Here is a 10,355-nt window from a genome sequence, read left to right on the forward strand (position 1 = left end):
TAGGACCCTGGGATCATGACCTGAACTGAAGGCAGAGGCTTAACCCATTGAGCCATCCAGGTACCCCTCATTCTTCCTTTTTCAACCGTTCTATTTGAACTGAAACTTGGGAAGCAAACCTTGATATCTGAGCTCTGGTACCTTAACGCCTCGTGGGTAGCCTGCCATTCCGGCCCCGGGTTTGGCGCGACAAAATGGGAGGCGGGTTGCTGCTCTGCTGGCCACTAGGTGGCGAACGGAAACTCTGTCTGTTTTTACTGTGAGCTGCTGTTCAAACACTCCGGCTGGGATCCGTTTAACACACACAAAAGATGATGGACGAGAAGTGACATACAGAGCCGAGTAAGTTGGAGTGAATTATCCTGCGCGTACCTGACCAGGGACTTTATCACGTCCTTCGCTTGCGGGGGATGGGGTGGGCGGCAGCTGGAAATGATGCTTGAACTAACACCATAGTAAATTACTTCTGCTTCCTGTCCCACTGTGTGTGATACGGTATGTTCAGCCAAGCCTGTTTTTCCCTTCTCTCTCTCTCTCTTTTTTTTTTTTTTCATAAAATACTACATTAAAGAATCCTTCCAGACCTTTCTACTTACCCATGTATCTTGCCTCACGAGTTTAGCCACCATTCAAGTGACCACAGTGAGAGAGAATCGGGTGTCAGGACCCCGTACAATGCACTGCTTTAATTAACAAGGCTCGCTTCTTCCCCAGGTGTGCAAGGTACGGCACACGCGGCCAGCGGCGTGGACACGGCCAAAGTCAAAACGAATGCGTGCGCTCTGGGCAGATGAGGCCTCCATCCCGCCATGGTGCTGCTGCTGCTGCTGCGGAGGGACGCCTCTCCCGTGTGAAGCGAGTCGTTCCCCACCATAAAGCTGGAAGGCGGCAGTGAGCCCATTCACTTTTGGCAGGTCTGAGGAGTCCAGATGTCCATCATGAAATGGGTTATTTAATGTATCTGTGGGCTGTTTGCAAAACGGAATGCCTCCGTTTTCGCAAACACCAAGTGGGTCAGTGCCAAATGTGTTTGCCATCAACATCAACTTGAACATGGGTACCGAATGCGCATAAAGGACCCTTTCTGTTCAGTCCAATGCAAATCAAACATTTTTCATTTCAATTCATGTCTACTTAATTCTATTTCTTACCCAGAAGCAGCTCCATCAGGTTTCCCTGCCAGACTCTCGGTATCTCTGTGGACCTCCCCCGATGGGGCAGTCATCCAGCAGGTTCTGCCTGTGTCATGCTTGGATGTGGCACAATGCGGACCCTTACTCACCTTCATCATAACTCATCAAACCCCGCTTCCCCGAAAGGAACCCGGAAAATAACGCCGGCCTCAATGAGATGCCTCCAAGACCATTTTCTGGAGAAAATGCATCAAAAGCATTACTTGATCCAATCCCCCTAAACCCATGGCCTTTATTTAGCCTTGGGTGTCTGAATGAGAATGTGTGCTCACTGGTGTGCAAGACTTACATTTGAGGATGTGTTTATAGGAAATGATTCATTTCCTGGGAGGAGCCCCCTTGGGGGGCTCATGGGCCTTCTAGGAGACTGTGGATTAAGAAGCCCTGTTATCTTTTCTGCCTATGGTTCAAATCACATTGAAAGTCTATTAAATGGGTGATAACCCTCTAAATGCTCATCTTCTATTATCACTCAATATAATAGACTCTGGGCGCCTGGGTGGCTCAGTGGGCTAAGCCTCTGCCCTCAGCTCAGGTCATGATCCCAGGGTCCTGGGATGGAGCCCAGCATCGGGCTCTCTGCTCAGCGGGGAGCCTGCTTCCTCCACTCTCTCTGCCTGCCTCTCTGCCTACTTGTGATCTCTGTCTTATAAATAAATAAAATCTTAAAAAAATATAGTAGACTCAATTTCATTAATGGCACTTAAGTAACTTAGAGTAAATATTACCAATGGACGTTGCCTCTTCTCAAGGCCGTGACGGAATGGACAGATACACTGGAAGTGTTAACCTGGAGCAGGAAGATGATTTGCATCAAATGCAAGGAGTTAGTATGTAGCTAACTTATACTGTCTTCTGTATTCAAAGTAACCTTGACCCTGAAGGAAACCATGGCTCAAGACAAGACTTTTTGGGGGGCGCCTGGGTGGCTCAGTGGGTTAAGCAGCTGCCTTCGGCTCAGGTCATGATATCAGGGTCTTGGGATCGAGTCCCGCATCGGGCTCTCTGCTCGGCGGGGAGCCTGCTTCCCTCTCTCTCTCTCTCTGGCTGCCTCTCTGTCTACTTGCGATTTCTCTCTGTCAAATTAATAAATAAAATCTAAAAAAAAAAAAAAAGACAAGACTCTTTGGGACATGCTGGTTTTATGTGCCTAATAATACAAATTCGCCTTTAAGTCATCCACTCCTAGGTCTCTTGACATCCAAGAAGACAGTGGGATCTGACAGTGACCAACATTTCACAGACCACACTGTCTTTTGCTCTGCAGGCAACCTGACCAATATAAAAATTCGCCCCTCACCAGGGTATGCCTGGTGCACTTTTGCGGACGTGCCTTGCCTGCAGTTAATCTCCTCCGAGTCCTGCGGAACGAACCGCCCGTGTCATTAGATAATTGTTACAAATGCCGTATTTGAATTACTCTGCTTTCTTGATTTCCTCGCACGCGGGTCCACTGAGGCTTTCCCTCTCCTGCCCTGTTCCAGCCCCCACCCCCCAAAATGATGTTAGTCTTCCCTCCCTATCCCGGCCAGTTTTGGATGAGGCTAGATATCATTAGGAAAATCAACCACTTCTACCGGCTCTGGATCTGTACCCCCTCCTTTTTTTTTTTTTCTCCCCATCAACTCCAGTTGGAACAGAGAAAGCTCAGATATCACCCTCTCCAGGAAGCCTTCCTTGACTGACATTCTCTGGGTTGGACATCCTTCCTCTGCACCTTCAAGGTCCTCTTGCCTCTATTTTAGCACAGTGCTTATTACACCCCTTCATGCTTATAAGTCTGTCCCTCAACCAGTCTGGGACTTCTGTCAGGACAGAGACTGTGCCTTAGAGCACAGCCCAGCGGCGGCTCCGTGGCGATGACGGAATTCACAGATGAAGGCTTCTCACTGAGTCCGGACTGCTGTCAGCTGCACCTGCTCCCCACCGCACACAGTGCTCTTTCCGGGCCATATCCCTTCCTGGTTGCAAGCCTCCTGCTGGTTATTTACCTCTTGGGTTGACTAGTCTTTCTCCTGGGCCACTTCCAGACCCCAGTCCTTTCCTGCACTCTGGGCAAGCTCTCTCCTTAATCCCAGGGCCTCCCCTTTTCCGTGCCATCTGTTTGGAACCTGGGGTTCCGGCGTCCACACTGCCTATGGCACCTGCTGCCGTTTTAACCCCAAGAGACTGCTTCCTGTGAGTTCTCACAAACGGACATCGCCCTGGGCCATTTATCTTCGTTCCCCAACTCTGGCTCGGGCACCTTTTGGAGTAGATGAACTCATCTCACTGACTGGTAAGTGTTCAACTCCTCTCCCCAGTGCAGCCTATTTCCAGAGAGTCGGTGGACAAGGAGCATCCTGTGTCCTGCGGAGAACGTGGGGGGCTCACACACAGCCCAGCTCGGGGGCATCCCTGCAAACCAGCTTAGACATTAAAGAGTGGTTGTCAAGGGTCGGCATGAACAAGGATCCCTCGGACGGGCTCGGTGAGACCAGACTCCCATCGTCCTTCTCCGAAGTTCAAATTCAGCCCTTCTCAGGTGGGCTTCAGGAATACGTATGTTGGATAAACAGCCCCAGAAGATTCTGACGACAGTACCACACGGCTTACAAGTTCACAATAGAGTAGCTCTGTCTCACTGGCGTGAAGAGGACGGTCTGTCTTGGAAATTTACACTTCACGTGGGAGGCGGTAGGGCATTCCAGCACGGGGGTGGGTATTAGAGACAGACAGACGCACGCTAGTGAGAACCATGGCTGAACCACATACCGGCTACGCTCATTGGAGAACACTACTTAACCCTTTTTAGCATCAATGTCCTGGTACACATCCTGGGGTTTACTTTCGGGGGTTTTGGTGGACGCAGAGACAAAGTGATGGACAAAGTGTTCATTAGCATGTGGGAAGCACTCAGTAGGTGGTGATTTTATTTTCCCCGTTTTGGGGGTTAATATCCCTTTAAATTCCCGTGATTGGCTCCAAGGAAAAAAGGAATCAGAACAAGGAGGGTCTTCCTGAAAGCCATTTCCCTGAGATGCTGGGTTTCCTGCCACTTGCGCCCAGTTTCTCTTTAAGTGGTAATACTGGTTTCAGAGAAGAAGTTCCCTTCATTTTATTTTAAAATACCACTGGAAGTCAGATTTTGACAGCTCTTGTCTGCACGGATGTGATGCCGGGAGAGGGGATGAGGAGGCACGCAAAGGCTTTCTCTCTGCCCGCGTGGAGGTGTGCAAAGTGCCTGATTAGCCAGATATTTTTAAAGTTTCATAGGTGTGAGGCGGCCTCCGCTAATGAGAGTTTTAGGGGATTTCTCAAATCTAAAGTGAAGGGTGCCAAGAGTGGAACATGACCTTGGGGCTTTCCTGTACATGTTAACTAATATTACAAAGAACTCTCAGAAAACCCTCTGAAGTCAACTTCGGGAGGTGCGGGGAACAGGTGAGGCTCTGGGGAACCAGCAATGGAGAGTTAATGATGGTTGCTATAAATAGCTTCGTTCCGCAGGCTGGGGCAGAGCATCACCGGCGCTCTGCTGAGAGCGGGAAACAGTGGGGTCTGCCCCAGAAAGCGGGCCAGGGGTCCCATGACAGCGTTTTATTTGGAGGCAGAAGTTAAAGAGCACAGTGTGCAGAGCCACCAAGACACACAGCTGGATGGGAGCTCCAGAGCCCGCCAGCCCCACAGCCTGGCCTCCCAACCCCCACCGCTAGCTCTTGGCAGTGTCCGGACGGGTCCTAACTGAAGATCTCCAAGGTTGGGACGTCGGCTCACTGTATGTGGGAGAGCCAAGGCAGCCCGAGCACCTCGTGCGTGCCAGCCCCCTGTGCTTGGCAGCCCACATGAGCTGGTTCCATCCTCCCACTGAGACTGCGAGAAGGTGTCCTATTCTTATTTTATGGGCGGTGGCAGCACCTGACGCAGTGGAGAGGCTGGGGAATGTTCCAGTGTCGCCGCACATGCTAAGTGGCAGACAGGGTGTGGACTCTGGGCTCCCTGCCCTTAGGACGGACACAAGGTGTGTCTGGGGAGGCTTCTGTGGGCTGCAGATATGGCTCTTGTGAAGGAAAAATTAAAAAAAAAAAAAAAGCCACGACTTCCATCCAAGAGGATGACAAGGCAAAGCTGTGATTCCAACAAGAGCCAGAGCCCTCCTGGGGTGTGGGGGTGTAGAATCTGTTCTTCCGGGCGAGGAGTTGTGCCCCAGCAAAGCAAGGGAATGAAAGCACTTCAGGTCTAGTGTGGAATTCGGTTGCTATGTGGGGAAAAAGAAGCAGAAACTTAGGTGAACGGACCAGACCATTATGGGAATGGGGAAGGCAGTGTTTATAAAAGGTGTGACCCAAGGGCATGGGGATGAAGTTGACTCCGTGCTACGAGTTTTACTCAGGCTCAGCAGATGTTGAAGTGTGTGTGGGGGGTGTTTCTATCTTTTCAGACCCCGTCTCAGTCACTAGCGCACACCCCAGCACCTAGCACGGACCCTGGCACAGCTACCCCCTGCCTCTGCCTAACAGGGGGTGCTGTTCACACAGGTGTGGAAGGAGCCAGAAATCCTGGATCTGAGGACTCGTTCTGCAGCCAAGATCTGGGCTGACCCTAGCAATACAGAGTTTCCTCGTCTGCAGAATTTGTAACCACTCCTTCCCTACACGCTTTGCAGGGGCTGCCGAGCCGAAGAGACACGAATATGCTCGTTCTGTGAAAGCCATCTGGGGCAGAGCCCAAAGTGGTAGATCTCAACCTCGAAATAGCTTTGAAGTCTCACACTTTATCTTAAGGAAAAAAAAAAAAAAACCCCACACAATTCTATATTCTACCTCATAATACATTCAAGTTTGTTTTATTAATAAAAATATGTTGTTCCCCGCCCCAAACTGAGTACATTTGATACTCTAGGAGGATGGCTCCCTCCCCTCCCCCCTCCCCATCTTCCTATGCCTCCCGGTACACTGTGTGCCCCAGTTTTAAAAAGCCCTTTGAAAAGAATAAAGCAAAAATAAAAGAAAACTATAAAGCACCGAACAAGTACAAGGCATTCTTAGAGTTATTTATTAATAAATAATTGTTCTTAATAATTAATGCCAATCAAATCCATTTAAACGGCCTAAGCAAGTCCTTGAGGGATTCCAGGCAGCCTTAACCACAGCTCAAGAAAAGCACAGCCGGAGAGAGAACATGTCCATTCCCCGATTCAGCGCAGGTGAACATTTTTGCTTCTCTCCAGGGCTCCTGGCTCTGAGACTAGCGCTTCCTTTTCTACTACGCCTGACGGGGACAGCAAGGACCTACCAAGCAACATGCACACAACAGAAGTCAGAGCAAAACAGCAGCGTACCGTCCGGGACGCATGGTGCTTTCCAAGCCTGTCTCATTTGTCTCCACAACACTTAGGTGGGGGGGTGTGTTAGAGCCTACTTGCAGAAGAGGAGAGGGAAGCCCGGGGAAGTCAGCCGTTCTTCCAAGGACACCCAGGTGGGAGCAGGGTTGAACTGTAGCTGGAAAGCAGAGGTCTGCAAACTGCGCGCTACCTCCCGTAGTAGACCGAATCTGGCCACCCCCTGGGTTTTGTCAATAAAGTTTTATTGGAACACAGCCAGGCGCATTCTCACTGGAGCTACTTATGGCTGCTTTCACGTATGGTGGCAGAGTTCAGGGGTTGCATGGGAGACTAGACGGTCTGCAAAGCATGAAATGTTTACTACCTGACCCCTTGCAGGAAAAGTGGGCTCCCAGGGCAGAGTTCTCACTCTCCATCCCAATCCTTACTCTTAAGACCTGGGGTTCTGGCTTTGTGAGAGTTTGACACCGAAGTCTCACGGAGCGCAGAGCCGAGGGCCATCTGTGGTCCAGCACAGAAAAGGCCCTCATAGGAGAGCTGGACCCACAGCTGCTTTGCTTCCCACCGGGGCACCTGCGAGGCTCTACACAGATGGCCTGGTCTTCACCCTGCCTCTCCAGTGAGTTTGGAATGTTCCAGCCTGACTCCTCCCAGGTCCTTCCCTGACCCCCAGTACTTCACGGTCACGTCCAGGTTCCTGAACATGGCATCGGGAGGTTACTCATAAGCACATGCGTTCACATCTCCCTAGCATCAGCGCTTGACAATTTTTTTTTTTTTTTTGACGGGATTTCCATTCTCTAAGCCACCTTTCCATGTGTCTGAGCACCCCCAGAAATAATGTCTCTCTTGCCTAAGAGATGGCTTGCTGATGTGACCAGTCAGAGCCCAGGCTGATGTGGATTGGCCGGGGGGGGGGTTCCCGTGCCTGGAGGGTGCAGAACCCTGTGGGAATGACCTCTCCCCTCCTCGCCCCCAGGTACTAGGAACACACACGTGACTTCCTCTCATTCTGTTCCCTCTCCTCTCCTCTTCCCTGGGGAGGCAGATCAGGGCCGAATGCTGTCTCCCCTGCCTTTCCTATTCTTATAGGTTCAGAAGGGGAGGCGTTGGCTTATCGCCTCACCTCAGTCTCACCAGAGCTAGGCAGAAGCTGATTTGAGCCTGCTGGCTAAGCCACGGGCAGTGTTTCCAGCATGTGTAGGGCTTACTGTCCTGGGACACTCGGACCTGAGGAGGGATCTGTGGCAGGATTTGGCTGCCCCTGTACTCCTGGATGAAACACGAAACCCAGACTCATTCTGGAGTCTAACGTCTTCAAGCTAGACACCTGGAACCTCGCTCAGCCACCCTGCCACTCCGGATCCTCTCCATACTGCCCCCCTTTTCAATGAAACACACCTCTCCAACCGGCGAACTCCTACGCAGGCGTAAAGGCTTAGTGCAGGATTTGTGGACGGTGTTTTGGGGCGGGGGGAGTCATCTAGGACCCTGTTGGTTGTATATCTCTGCTCCAGGCCCTGATGGCTTTCGCTGCCTGTTCATGCACTGGTTATACCTTCCTGCCTCTGGGGATTGATTTCTCAAAGCTCCCACTACACTGGGAAGTTGCTGAGGGTGGCTATTGTCTTATTTGTTCGTGTCCCATTGCCCCGAATCAGCAGTCCACCTGTCACGGGGTGCGCGTCCCATGGTGCATTGGGCTGTAGGTAACAGCTGAACGAAGATGACCGAGACCCAGCATCTCATGTTGGCTTAAATGAGAATCCAGAGAGAGAGGGTCCTGGGGTTGTTTTGGGCTTTCAGCAACGTTATTTCTGATGTAGGCCACCTGCTGTACTAGGGAGACCTCCCCCCCAGCCACAGGGCAGATGTCTCAGCTCTGCACATTACGTCTTCCCGGGGTGACTCCCAAGAGAGACATGAAGGGGGCCACTGAACACTTTCTACAGCTCTGCTGGTTCTAATACTGCAGGGGACTGCTTCCCAGAAGGCACTTCCAGCTCATTTTTCCTTGTATCTGACAGGCCAGAGTGAGGCTACATGCCCTCTGCCAACCAGTCTCTGTAAAAAGGGGGATCTTTCTACGCTGATTAGCTTGTAAATGGGATGGGCTACTAGCGAATAAACCCGAAATGCCTATTCACTCCACACATTTTGCATATTGGGGACACTTTGTATTCAAAGAGTCACTGTCATCGACCAGAGATGGGGTGTCCTTATGTCACTTTCATAAGGGGGAGGTGTCCTAGTCAAGAGAAGGAAGAAAAGCTACACCGTTGACAGCTCCAACCTCCAGCACCACGCCAGGCAGAGTGTGAGGGAAGTCAGGAAACAGAACACTGCTGCGGCCACCACTGGCCACCTCGAGACAGCCGGATGCTTCTAGAACGGACTTTTGTTCAGTTCAATAACCAATTACTGACAACTTCTTAGGTACCACTCTCAGTGGGAGACCATGGGATCAGAGCCACACCTGGGACCGAAGATGGCCCTTCCTGAAGCTTAGGTCAAGGGGAGGTCCACCGTGGAGAGAGACGATGAGGAACTACCAGCCATGGAGGTTCACGTTCTGCCCATTCATTTGTCCATTAACTATTTACTGTGAACCTACTACATGCCGGCCCCTGTTGCCTGTGCTGGAGATCTAGCAACGAACAAGACAGAAAAGGTCCCTGCCGCCATGAAGTTTATGCTCTAGCTGGGGAGACAGATGATGAGAAGGGAAAGGTATAGATAAGGGGAGGATCTCTAGGAATCGGCGCCGCTTGTGAGCAGGGTAAGGGAGGGAGACAGGATCCTTCCATGAAGGGGTGCGTGCGTGCGCGTGCCCTCCGCAGAGGGCACCGCAAGGGTAAGGGGCTGAGGGTAGGAAATAGTTTTGCCAGTTCCAGACATTTACAAGGTGACTGATCCGAGGGGGTGAGGGAGAGTCCGGGGACAAGGCGAGGTTGCGGAGGGAGGCAGCGAGGGGCTTTGTAGGTCATGCTATGGAACTCCTTTCAAACATGTTTGCCCTGCCTACTCTTGCACTGGCATAAGCAGCACAGATAAGAAATGCATAAAATACTTCAAATAGCAGCTGTGGGGCTTGCTTGAACACATTATTTGTTATTATGTTATTTGAATTGTAGGATGCAGCTAGCATGAATACTGCTGTTTGCACAGCCTTATTTGCTCGGTATACTGTGGTCCCGGTTAATGCAGGCGTCTGTGCAATCTTCCTGTGTTCTACGGCTTCCCGAGAGAAGCACCATCGTGGATTCAATAAACCTAGCAATAAAGCCCGTATTAATAATGTATGCAGAGCTATATATGTCTATTTATAAGGTGCAGAATTGCAGTCCAAATGCATCCTCCTCTCTCCTCAGATGAATGTAAGTGGCCCGAACTATGTTAGATGAGGTTTCTCTCCCGACCTGACACCCCTTTTCACCACACTGCATATTACAGCTGAGCTAAGTGCTGTGCCAGCCCTGGGACCACCGCAAACACGTTACCCCTTGGATCCGGGACGATTATTTATGCTGGAAACAGGAGATGAAACGTGCCTTGAAACATGCCATGATTCACGGCTAAAAAGAGAAATAAGTAACGGGAGATCATGTGAATAGAGAGATGGATAAACTTTCTTGGAAGACATCCTTCATACGAGAAGAGTTCAGTGAGGCAGGAGAATGGGGAAAGCATCTCATGGGTGATGTGCACCTACTATGTGGTAGAGATTGTGCTAGGAGATACGTGTGTGTGTGTACGCTGGAGGCCGAGTGTGTCTCCATCAGGTTCACGGTGTGAAAGCTGATCTCCAATGTGATGGCAGTTAGAGGTGGGCCTTTGGG

The 10,355-nt window shown here is 50.8% G+C and overlaps 1 long non-coding RNA gene across 1 annotated transcript; it reads left to right on the forward strand.

The window, feature by feature from the left end:
- The first annotated feature begins 259 nt into the window (after positions 1-259).
- On the forward strand, positions 260-1,845 carry LOC131819757 (uncharacterized). The gene is made up of 3 exons (XR_009349322.1): positions 260-342; positions 715-914; positions 1,156-1,845. It is a non-coding gene; the product is annotated as an uncharacterized LOC131819757 (long non-coding RNA).
- The last annotated feature ends 8,510 nt before the right edge of the window (positions 1,846-10,355 follow it).

The sequence above is a fragment of the Mustela lutreola genome, chromosome 17 (assembly GCF_030435805.1).
Source record: "Mustela lutreola isolate mMusLut2 chromosome 17, mMusLut2.pri, whole genome shotgun sequence".
NCBI classification, from domain to species: Eukaryota; Metazoa; Chordata; class Mammalia; order Carnivora; family Mustelidae; genus Mustela; species Mustela lutreola.